Source organism: Ictalurus furcatus, chromosome 5 (genome assembly GCF_023375685.1).
Source record: "Ictalurus furcatus strain D&B chromosome 5, Billie_1.0, whole genome shotgun sequence".
Taxonomy (NCBI): domain Eukaryota; kingdom Metazoa; phylum Chordata; class Actinopteri; order Siluriformes; family Ictaluridae; genus Ictalurus; species Ictalurus furcatus.
This window is the reverse complement of record NC_071259.1, coordinates 12,021,946-12,034,078: the sequence shown is the minus strand read 5'-3', so window position 1 is coordinate 12,034,078 and position 12,133 is coordinate 12,021,946. Positions and strand designations below refer to the sequence as shown.

General features: G+C 37.5%; 1 protein-coding gene across 3 annotated transcripts in view; it reads left to right on the top strand.

Annotated features, from left to right (window-relative positions):
* The first annotated feature begins 1,432 nt into the window (after nucleotides 1-1,432).
* Nucleotides 1,433-12,133, top strand: part of ralgps1 (Ral GEF with PH domain and SH3 binding motif 1) — a 169,148-nt gene continuing 158,447 nt past the window's right edge. For 2 of the 3 annotated variants that reach the window (XM_053624770.1, XM_053624772.1), the window contains exon 1: nucleotides 1,575-1,839. The gene's annotated coding sequence lies outside the window, so the exon portion shown is untranslated. The other variant, XM_053624771.1, reaches the window with a different exon arrangement.

The following is a 12,133-nucleotide window of genomic DNA, read 5'->3' as shown; positions in this document are numbered from 1 at the left end:
TAAATAAACAACAACATGGGGTTTTTATGATCCTTCTTATTTTGTTAAAAGTATTAAGATTTTGCAGATTCTGCAAGGGGTATGTAAACTTCCGACCACAACTGTGTGTTCTCTGTATGTTCTCTGTATGTCTTTTCTTTACAAAACTTAAATATATTTGTTTGACTTATTATGTTATTTGTTAATAAATATTCCTATTATATGAATTCACATTGTTCATATTGTGTTTTTTAATTGTTTATAAAAGTCCTTGATGTTTTTAAGTGGTTGAATTTATTTGTGTGTGTGTGTGTTGGTAGCTGTGTGTGTGTGTGTGTGTGTGTGTGTGTGTGTGTGAGAGAGAGAGAGAGAGAGAATTTTTTTGTCTTTAAATATACTGTAAATACATTTACTTGTTGTTTTTAAAAGTGTGTTGTTAATAAATGTTCAGATTGTAGTGTATTTGTTAATGTTTAATAAAAGCCTTTAATCTTATTAAATGGTTGAATTTGTGTTTCCCTGCAAAAATGAAATACATTTAGCAGTTTCTGGGCCACATCTGGCCTGGGGACCAAGCCGACTCTCAGCCAGATCTGTCTTACAGACTGTCTCTGGGCCAGACCCGGGCCACATAAAACAATATAAGTCACTTTACAGTGTCTGGGCCGGAGGAAATTGTATGTGTCGGTTTGCAGTGTGTGGGCCAGTTTTGGGCTGAGGACCCAGGCGTATACTGGGCCAGAACTAAAGCAAGTATGTGGCGCACAAGTGGGCCAGACAAATTTTGCTATCTGGGATCTTGACAATGCTATGGCCATTGTTTAGGCAACATTACATTGTTTTTGTTTGTTTGTTTGTTTGTTTTTTGAGTGATTAGCTTGATTACTTTATAGATAGATAGATAAGTTATTGGTCCTCAAAGAGGAAATTTGTTTCCACCATGGGTGCGTAGAAAAACAAAAACATAACAACATCATACATATAAACCATCATAAACAAACACAGGTATAGAGGGGAGAAGGGGACAAAAAGAAAAACATCATATTACAAAAACATTTATTACTGATAATAAACCCACATTAAACTAAAATTCACTGATTCGTGGTAACGTATTGCATGCTTTAACAGTTGAATTTTCCATTTTTATCTAAAGAGTGGTGATACATTGTTATATCACCTGTTAAATGGCTATTTAACAATTGCATTTTATTCGCAATACCGCATTGCTAACGGTGTTATTTTAAATTCATGGTTTAAACGTATGAATTTAATCGTGTGAAATATACAGGGGATTACATTCCTAGTGAACCATCAAGGAAATGATTTAAAATGACTTTAGATTCGCTCTCTTTTAATGCCCCAGCTGGTAATCTCAGCTGGGAAGAAGTTCGGCCCGTCGTGTACTGCCGCTTATGAACTCGAAAAACAGACGCACCTGCGCGACACAATGCTGACCTAATTCACGATTGGTTGCTTTACATGGGGCGGGGCTTAATAGCAAAATACTATAACGTGATTCGTCCTTATTGCTTTCTATCAGAAACCTGATCGTACCTGACACTAACCGAGGTCCATGGCCAGCTATTGGTAAGTGGTTCTATCCGCCATCCGGTAGTAACGTGGCCAGTAACGATACAATTACATACGTGCTGCGTCATAACGCATGTCTGTGCGAGGTTCTTTAGGAATAATAATCTAAAAGCACAAATTAAACGTTGAACCAGAACAGTGCCATTTCCTTCTACTAGCCACATCAACACTGGGATTAGAGCAGGCGCGGTGGTCTGATATACGGCAGTATACATTCATGAAACGTGCTTAATCTGTGGACTCTGGCTAAAGACACAATACCTTCAACGGGTGAGTTGGAAATTAATTTTTTTTTTTTAAAAAAAAGAAGAATTACGCACATTTGACACATTAAAACACACGGTAACGACGGGGCTTGCGCATGAGACAGAAAGAAGAAGGTGCCTTTTGCACGCTTGTCAATATCGCGCCTGCGCCATTGCTTTGAAAACATCCTTCAGTACGAGATGCTATTCATTATGTCAGTACTCGGATAAAAGGCTAATATTTTGAGCGAACAACACGCTTCGTTATCAAAGAATCGTTTTTCTGTTTGTATTAGAGACAGGGTGTCTATTCACGCGAATTCTGTAGGCTACCCGGTTTGTTTTGATTGTACTTACTTCACGTTAGCGGCTGTGTACTATAAATCAAAATGACAATAGCATTTGGAAATCTGTGCTGTCAGCAGTGCAGCATATGTAGCGCGGTGAAAATCACCCGCCTACATGTTAATGGTACTATAATATACCTAAGAACCGGACAACGAAGTCTTGTGTTTATTGTTTTTGTTTCCTGTTTATAAACAAAGGCAACTGTTTCATTGTAAAATAGGAAACCTGTATTGCTAACGCTGTCGCATCAAGCACTGGTTAAAAGATTCAGGAAAGTACCTGCCTTTTACGTGTGACTTCCACTTTCACATTATTACATACTGACACGCGGGTGCACTTATAGGGAGTAACAACAGTACTAAACTGTACCTTTGCTTGTGGCTGGGGTGGTACCCTCAAAAGTACACCTTTAATTATTTTTTTTATTATTATTTTTTAAAACCTTTTTAGCATGTATATTTTACCTGGAATGGGTCATATAGTATATCATTATATGCTTGCTCTAAAACGAGGGTGTCATTTTAGGTAAACTCATGTTTTTGGTCAACGTGTCAAGTGGGCTGGACCAAAACATCGGTTTAGTAGACAAATGTCCACCGAAATGTGTTGCTGTAACTGCCTTTATCTGAAAGGTACATTCTGAATGCACACACACACACACACAAAATAAATGAAATGTAGATAACAGATGAAAGACTTTTTTTTTTTCCAGGTCATTCCACATTTTATGTCTTACAGCTTGGAACTCTATATAAATAAGTCTAGCTCAGCGTAAGAATCAATATTGTTTGCAAACTAATTCATGAATAAAAGAAATATAGTAAGATTTGCCCTGAACCCTCTACAATAGTTTGTTTGGAAAGAGACATGGTTGCAGGGTCAAATATTTAGTTTGCTAATCAAGAATTACATATTAGCACAGTTTATAGGCTTTTGCTCTGTTGTTTGTATCATAGTGGAATAACATAGACTAGCTAATTTTCAAAATTTTCAATTCAATTAAGGCCCAAAAAATGATACTTATTTAGAGCACAGATTAAAATTTAATTTGGGGAACCATACTAGAATGTTTAACGGGCCGGATCCCATGTTTCCAAGTGAAAGATGTATATTAAAGATACTAAAGATGTACCATTGTCCGTACAGGATTTAACGGAGTTGTTTTGTTTTTTTGTTTATGTATTTTTGTGTGATTATTGTGGCCAAAAATGCTTGAATTTGCTGCAGGTTTTTTTTTTTTGTGTGCAAAATTGCAGTTGTTTTGCACGGTCTTTCACATTGATGTTTGTTGGTAAATGAGCCTTTTTTTTTTTTTTTTTTTTTTAAATATAAGCTTTACTCATATTTGTCGCACGTGTCTCAAAGAGGGCTTTGACTGAATGTGCATTGTGATGTCACATGATGCGTCTTGGCCCAAATCTGCAGTAGCATTGAAAAATTGCAAGCTCCTCCAAATATTGCAGCATTTGCTTGATTTCTGCATTAATTTCCATGATCACAAAATCCTGGAAGGACTGATTTGGTTGTGCCACCCCAGCAACAAGGAAGGGTATAGCTTAGTATGTGTAATGTACAAGGGCAGCAACATCTAAATCAGCAATGCTCGAATACATGTGCTCTTACATAGCCATATGTGATGGGGATAGGTCATTGTCATACATTTAAAGAAAAACAAACTCTCATTAACGTTGATGTAAAATGTACGTTGTAGTGCCAAAATGTAAATACAGAACTGTTAAATCATCAGCTAGGGACATTGTCAGTATGTCATGATCATGATTGCAAGCACTGATTTTTGTAGACTCTAGAAGCATATTTTGCATGCATACACAGTACTTAACAGCAGTCTGGCTCACATTCTTAAAGGGAAAGTTCACCCAAAAATGAAAATTCTGTCATCATTTACTCACCCTCATGTCGTTCCAAACCCATAAGTCCATTGCAGTCTTTATGTGGATGACATTGGTATTTGCTACAGAGGCAAATTCATCAATAACATTGAACAGAAAATCCAATGACAGTTAACAGAATGCAGTCCTGGTCAGTACCAAATGGTTTTAAATTTTCAAAGACCAAAACTGTTTGTATGCATTTTTGTCAGCTACGCTCTCTCCATCTTGAGCCAGGGATATTCATGGACGATGAACACATCTGAGTGGTTAAGGAAACCAAATTTCTTGGAATAACTCTTGACAGTAAACTGAGTTTTATCCCTCACATAAAGATTTTAAATGTCTAAATGTCTTGAAGTTTCAGCTAAAACAAAATGGGGTGCAGAAAGTTCAGTTCTTTTAAAACTCTACAGAACGCTAATTCGATCATGCCTGGATTATGGATGTATAGTGTATGGATCCGCTAGGAAATTATTTATCCGACCCTTGGACACAGTGCATCATCAAGGCATACAACTGGCATTATGGGCCTTTAGAATGTCAAATTAACTTTCTCTGGAGAATAGATGCCTCAAACTAGCCCTACACTATACAACAAAGCTGAAGACCAACAAAGAAAACCCAGCTTACCATCCTGTTTTCCCAACGCCTTCTTCAAGCCTATATGAACAAAAACCAAGACATATCCGACCTTGTAGACTATGGATCAAACCACATTTTACAAAATCTCAAAGTAGATCTGAGCATACTGGAACAGATACATTTCTGTATAATCCCCCCCATGGAACTTTAAAAAAAAAATAATAATAATAATTTGAGATCTAACAAAACTGAAACCCACTCAAATGACTTTCAACAATAACAACTCTACATTAGAGAAATATCCATCATATACCAATGTGTGTATATATAGATGAACCACCAAAAAAAAAGGAATATCCATCCCCAACCACAGCTCAATATTTAAAGCAGAGGCAAACGCTATCGTCTTAGCACTGGACTTCATAAAGACTACAGAACAGCAACAGAAAAACTTTCTGATAATTACAGATTCAAAATCATGTCTTCAAGCACAGTCATCCCTAAAAAAATTATCACCCAGCTCTTGTAAAGATTCTTTGCAAATTACTGGATCTGGAGGCCCAGAATTTTTATATCTACTTCTGCTGGGTGCCTGGACAACGTAGAATCCCAGGAAATTAAAGAAGCGGATTTCAAAGAGTGTCCAGTACCTCCCATTGACCTAAAACCCATAATAAATTTGTATATTAACAACAAATGGCAAACTGAGTGGGACCAATGCACCATGAACAAACTCTATGAAATCGGCCCTATTGTTGGCAAAAGAAACGTTTCTCTGTTTTCAAATCACTGGGACCAGATTGTCTACACCCTCTGTCGAATAAGTCACTCCAGGATGACACAAGTATTTTAATATTAGCAGAAGACTCCCCAACATGTTCCAGAGTCCATTATCCTTGAAACATGCTTTTATTAGACTGTACTGGTCTTAACCACATGCGAAAGCTCTTTTGTTCAGTCATCACTCGAAGAAATTTTTAACAAAGTCAAACCTAATGCGATTTTAGAGTTTTTAGGAAAAATGGATTTTAAAAACTTTATATAGAGTTCCTTACACATTTCTCACCATGGGAATAGCCACAGAAGCTGGCATGGTGTTAAAAAAAAAAACAAAACAAACCCATAAGACTTTTGTTCATGTTCAGAACACAAATGAAGACATTTTAATGAAACCTGGTAGGTTTCTGTCTCCCTGTTTACAGTCCAAGTAACCAAAACTTTCAAGCGCCAAAAGGTTTATAAAAGCGTCCTAAAAGTAATCCATGTGACTCCAGTGGTTTAATCCCAATTTTATGAAGCGATATGAATGCTTTGTGTGTGCAAATAAACTAAAACTTTATTCATTTAAAATATCTTCTCTTCCACATAGATACTCCTCTATGTCAAAATCTGCAGACATCTTTGTTACAAAGCTTGTTCTGTGTGAACAGAAACAGTGCAACGCTTCCGGGTCCTGATGTATCGTGAGAACGTCCACTTGAAAGTTTTGGTTACTTGGACTGTAACTGGAGGGACAGAAATCTCCCAGGTTTCATTAAAATGTCTTCATTTGTGTTCCATAGATGAATGAAGGTCTTATAGGTTTGGAAAGGCTTGAGTAATTGATGACAGAATAAAATTTTTTTGGGGTGAACTATCCCTTTAAGATCAGGACTGCCTCATTAACAGGCTAATCAAAGTTATTACTTCAATAGTGCACATCCAAACCAGTTTGTGCACATACCCAGTGGAGATCAGTAACAGGCTTTATACCCTCTGTCCCAATCTGTATACCGCAGAGATGAGTTATAACGAGCAATTTGCAGCAGCATTTTGAGCCCTCTACAGCAGGGTTCCTCATCTCCAGTCCTGGAGACTCACGGCCCTGCAGAGTTTCAAGTTCTCTCAATAGTCCTTATCTAACCATAGGGAGGGCTTGATAATTAGCCTATTAGTTTAATCAGGTGGGTTTGTGAGCAGGGAAAACTTAAAACTCTACAAGGCAATGGCCTTCCATGACTGGAAGTGACCTGTGCTCTGTCTGGGATGTACTAAGCTTTAGCTTCTATTGAACAAATATACAAACAAAGATTTATATTAATGTATTCTTTCTATTACATTTTCTCGAGTAACAACTTGCACAGGGACTTGTTTGATGGATGTGCCATATAAACAAAACAAAGTGCTTTTTTAAAATTTTTTTTTTTACGTGAGCAGATATTTATTTGGCATTTTTCAGAGGGCTCTCCACTGTCAAGGCATTGTAACAGTTAGAGATAAAGCTGCTATTTTCATTTTTCCGCCATGAGAAAGTCTTCAGGATTGAGGTCTTTGTGGTTTCTAAGTAATATGACAGGCTGTAGTTTTTGTTTTATTAACTTATTAACAGAATCTGTTGAGGGAATGAAAATCGTTTTCAACGAATCTCATTATCGATTAGATGGTCTGCGTGCGGCACGGGGGGAGATTTACTTATTACGTTACTTCTGTTCCGAAAACACACTTCAGAGAGTAAATGCTAAAGTTGTGTCCCAAATGAAGTACTATACACTTACACTATGCACTGTGCACTCTACCATCTAGTGTGTGGATTTTAGAAAGGTAATATCATCTCAAATATAAGATTAGTAGTTTTTTTACTAACCGGAAGTATAAGCCGCTTCCTAGGCGACGCTGCATGACGTCATACACACGCTAGCATTAGCAAACACCCAGAATCACCAACAATGACTTTCTTCAGTTTACTTTCTGTCAGCGTTACCTTTTATTCCCAACATGACCTCAGTCACCATCAGATGGAGGCGAAATAGTCACGTGACTGAGGAAGAAAGTGTGTATCCTCTAAGGCAGGGGGGCATTTTAAACACTGTGGAAATCAAACTGATGCATGAGGACAAACTTATGTTTATATCCAAAATGCTCCACTGTGTGCAAGGAGTTGGGGGAAACTGGCGCAAGTTGCTTAAAAGGTTTGGTTTAATTTAAGCTTATTGTCATTATATGTTGTATTTGCACGCTTGCAGTGTAAATTCTGTCGTTTATTATAACGGAAGTGATCTATTAGTAACGAGGCCGCGTTGCTGATCACGCGCAGTGTAGAAGCGCTGATAAACAGTAGGAGTGCGAGTAAGATCTGTAATGTCCAATTAAAACACTATGATCAAAAGTAAAATATGTCTAAAAGCAGTGAGTAACAGAAACCACAAGGTGCAGTGAAAGTGAGTTTTTATTATAAATTTAGGACTGTAGTTTAATTCAGTAAAATAATGCATAAGTACTATAAAATAATTTTTTTTATATATATAACTTATTTTATAGTATTTATGCATTATTTTTTTATGGATGCACAAAAGGCACCAAATTAAACTACAGTCCTAAATTAATAATATATATTCTGGTGTGAGTGTGTATTGGGTTCTTTTCTGTTTTGGACAAACAGTTGTGTAAAGTTTTAGTCTGAAGTTTATATTTGTAACATTTTAAATAAACAAAAATAAAAATGGTACTGAAAGTTTGCCCCGTCCCATCCAATTAATCAAAAAAATTTAAATAAATAACAATAATCGACCAACTAATCGATTATGGAAAATAATCGTTAGTTTAAGCCCTAAAATCAAAAAAAAAAAAAAAACCCACACACACAAAAAAATGGTGTGTGTGTGATATATATATATACAGTGAGGGAAAAAAGTATTTGATCCCCTGCTGATTTTGTATGTTTACCCACTGACAAAGAAATGATCAGTCTATAACTTTAATGGTAGATTTATTTGAACAGTGAGAGACAGAATAACAACAAAAAAATCCAGAAAAACGCACATCAAAAATGTTATAAATTGATTTGCATTTTAATGAGGGAAATAAGTATTTGACCCCTCTGCAAAACATGACTTAGTACTTGGTTTAAAAACCCTTGTTGGCAATCACAGAGGTCAGACGTTTCTTGTAGTTGGCCACCAGGTTTGCACACATCTCAGGAGGGATTTTGTCCCACTCCTCTTTGCAGATCTTCTCCAAATCATTAAGGTTTTGAGGCTGACGTTTGGCAACTCGAACCTTCAGTTCTCTCCACAGATTTTCTATGGGATTAAGGTCTGGAGACTGCCTAGGTCACTCCAGGACCTTAATGTGCTTCTTCTTGAGCCACTCCTTTGTTGCCTTGGCCATGTGTTTTGGGTCATTGTCATGCTGGAATATCCATCCACGACCCATTTTCAATGCCCTGTCTGAGGGAAGGAAGTTTTCACCCAAGATTTGACGGTACATGGCCCCGTCCATCATCCCTTTGATGCGGTGAAGTTGTCCTGTCCCCTTAGCAGAAAAAAAACCCCAAAGCATAATGTTTCCACCTCCATGTTTGACGGTGGGGATGGTGTTCCAGGGGTCATAGGCAGCATTACTCCTCCTCCAAACACGGCGAGTTGAGTTGATGCCAAAGAGCTCCATTTTGGTCTCATCTGACCTCAACGCTTTCACCCAGTTGTCCCAGTTTAATATCTGTATACCATGTTGATATTTCTGTAAAGCTGCTTTGAGACAATGTCTATTGTAAAAAGCGCTATACAAATAAAATTGAATTGAATTGAATTGAATTGTCCTCAGAATCATTCAGATGTTCATTGGCAAACTTCAGACGGGCATGTATATGTGTTTTCTTGAGCAGCGGACCTTGCGCGCGCTGCAGGATTTCAGTCCTTCACGGCGTAGTGTGTTACCAATTGTTTTCTTGGTGACTATGGTCCCAGCTGCCTTGAGATCATTGACAAGATCCTCCCGTGTAGTTCTGGGCTGATTCCTCACTGTTCTCATGATCAATGCAACTCCACGAGGTGAGATCTTGCATGGAGCCCCAGGCCGAGGGAGATTGACAGTTCTTTTGTGCTTCTTCCATTTGCGAATAATCGCACCAACTGTTGTCCCCTTCTCACCAAGCTGCTTGGCAATGGTCTTGTAGCCCATTCCAGACCAGTGTAGGTCTACAGTCTTGTCCCTGACATCCTTGGAGAGCTCTTTGGTCTTGGCCATGGTGGAGAGTTTGGAATATGACTGATTGATTGCTTCTGTGGACAGGTGTCTTTTATACAGGTAACAAACTGATATTAGGAGCACTCCCTTTAAGAGTGTGCTCCTAATCTCAGCTCGTTACCTGTATAAAAGACACCTGGGAGCCAGAAATCTTTCTGATTGAGAGGGATCTGATTAATTTCTCATTAAAATGCAAATTAATTTATAAAATTTTTGACATACGTTTTTCTGGATTTTTTTGTTGTTATTCTGTCTCTCACTGTTCAAATACAACTACCATTAAAATTATAGACTGATCATTTCTTTGTCAGTGGGCAAACGTACAAAATCAGCAGGGAATCAAATACTTTTTTCCCTCACTGTATGTATGTATGTATATATATAATATATAATATACAAATTTTATTATTAGCTTATTTTACAGACATTCCATGACCTTACATGAATAGTAAGCATGACATGTTCTTTAATACATACAAATTGTAATGGTTGGCAAATTGGTGTGGCCTAACAGAAAATTACACTTTTTTTTTTTGATGAGCTGTTATTGGAAAATAATCAACTTCAGGGTGGTAAGCCAGTCCACATTATAATCCATAATAATCTTTTAACTTTAGTTACAGAATGTCCCATTGTTTTATTCCTTACTTATATTTCACACAAACATGTGCAGCAGTACAGCGGGTAGTGTTGCTGCCTCACAGCTCCAGGGTCTCTGGTTCAATCCTTAGCTCAGGTTAATGTGTGTTTCACTTGTTCTTCCCATGTCAGCGTGAGTTTCTTCCAGATTGGTGACTCTAAATTGCCCCAAAGTGTGAAATAGTGTGAGGAAGTGTTTTTGGGATAAGCTCCAGATACACATCATACTTGACCAGAATAAAGCATTTACTGAACACAAATGGATATATGAAAAATATCATATGGGAAATATCATATGGGATATGGGAAAATCTCTAATATTAAAGCCACTAGATGCCTCTGCTATCATCACTGTTGCCCAAAACCATAAACATGTTCCACCCTTACAAAGTGCTCTCTGAGGTGTTTTTTTATTATTATTATTATTATTATTATTATTATTATTATTATTTTTAAAGGTGCCTTACAAAACAGTTTTTCATTTCAGTAATTAAAATTCACAATCTCCAGTGCTGAAACTTATTCCTATCATTATGTTCATGATCCCGTTGATACCCCTCTCCCCACCACATCGCATTTCTCTGAAGCAAATGGAAAACCCACACTTTGTTGCGCACACATTGACCATTTTAACAGGTTTCTATTTGAATGTGTTTTGTAGCCCCTCTGTTGCTATGCCATCTATTTCACAGACAGCCCCTACACTGTCATTTAATGGAAAGACACCAGCATTAGATAGCTCCTTACCTGTTGGTATTAGGATGGTGGATGATTTTCAAATTTCGCACACATTTTTTTTTCTACACATGTTAACATTTTCAGACACAGTAGCATTGCTGGGGATTTTTTAACTTGATGACCACTTCAATTCAGCTTTATTTGTATAGGACTTTTTAACAGTGGACATTGTCAGAAAGCAGCTTTACAGAAATCTGGATATTCAGTTTTTAAAATTAAATCTTGTAGGTTTATGGTTCATGACTAGATCATTTTTTTTAACATACAATTTTAATGTTTGTTGATTACTTTCCATTGATGGATGAGGTAGGGGGTCCTGACACATTGTGTATAGCAACAGATGGGCTGCAGTCAGTAAGTGTACACCTACAAGTGCACTGGTGATCTCTTACCATGGAGAGTTTACAGAAATGCACGTAGTTATAACATTTCAGGTCCTTCCTAAAAGCATTGTTTAACAGGAATACAGTTTGTTAAATTAGAGTTGGAAATAAACGTTTTTAGGGCCATAGATAAACAGGACCGGACTTGAGCAGCCCTTCCCTGTGTTATACGTACACCTGAGGAAAAGGGCTAATGAACAGTGAAGTAGGGCTGCAGTAGTGTATGTACCGTTAGAATTGAAGGTACTGAGGTTGCAGTTTTTCTGGAACTGAAGGGGACCGCAAATATGTGCAAGTGTTTTAGTCGGTTCACAAGTGGTAAAGAAGAAGAAGAATGCCTACAAGAACACTGGAAAAACTACAGAAGACTATGACAATTTTAGCTCCGCCGCTACTTGTAGAGAGGAAAGGGAGCATCGGTTGCCGGTGTGCAACCGATGCTATCGTTCATTTCAAACAAAGCGAGGAAAACTTGGACTTGGGCGAAGCACCTGAAAGATTGACCCTATATTATGTTTGTTTGAGGCAGCTGGCAGCCATGAAACCAGCTAACGTTATGCTCCATGTAATGTTTGCGATAGCCATTTATTTGTTAACGACGCTAATGCATTGCAATGTTATAAACTACCTCCTAATGGGCCACCATGTATCGCCATTCAGCCTGTGTCCTTTCAGCAAAATGTAGCCTAACTAATAATTATTCAAATGTTCATGCTTTTAATAAATCTTTTTG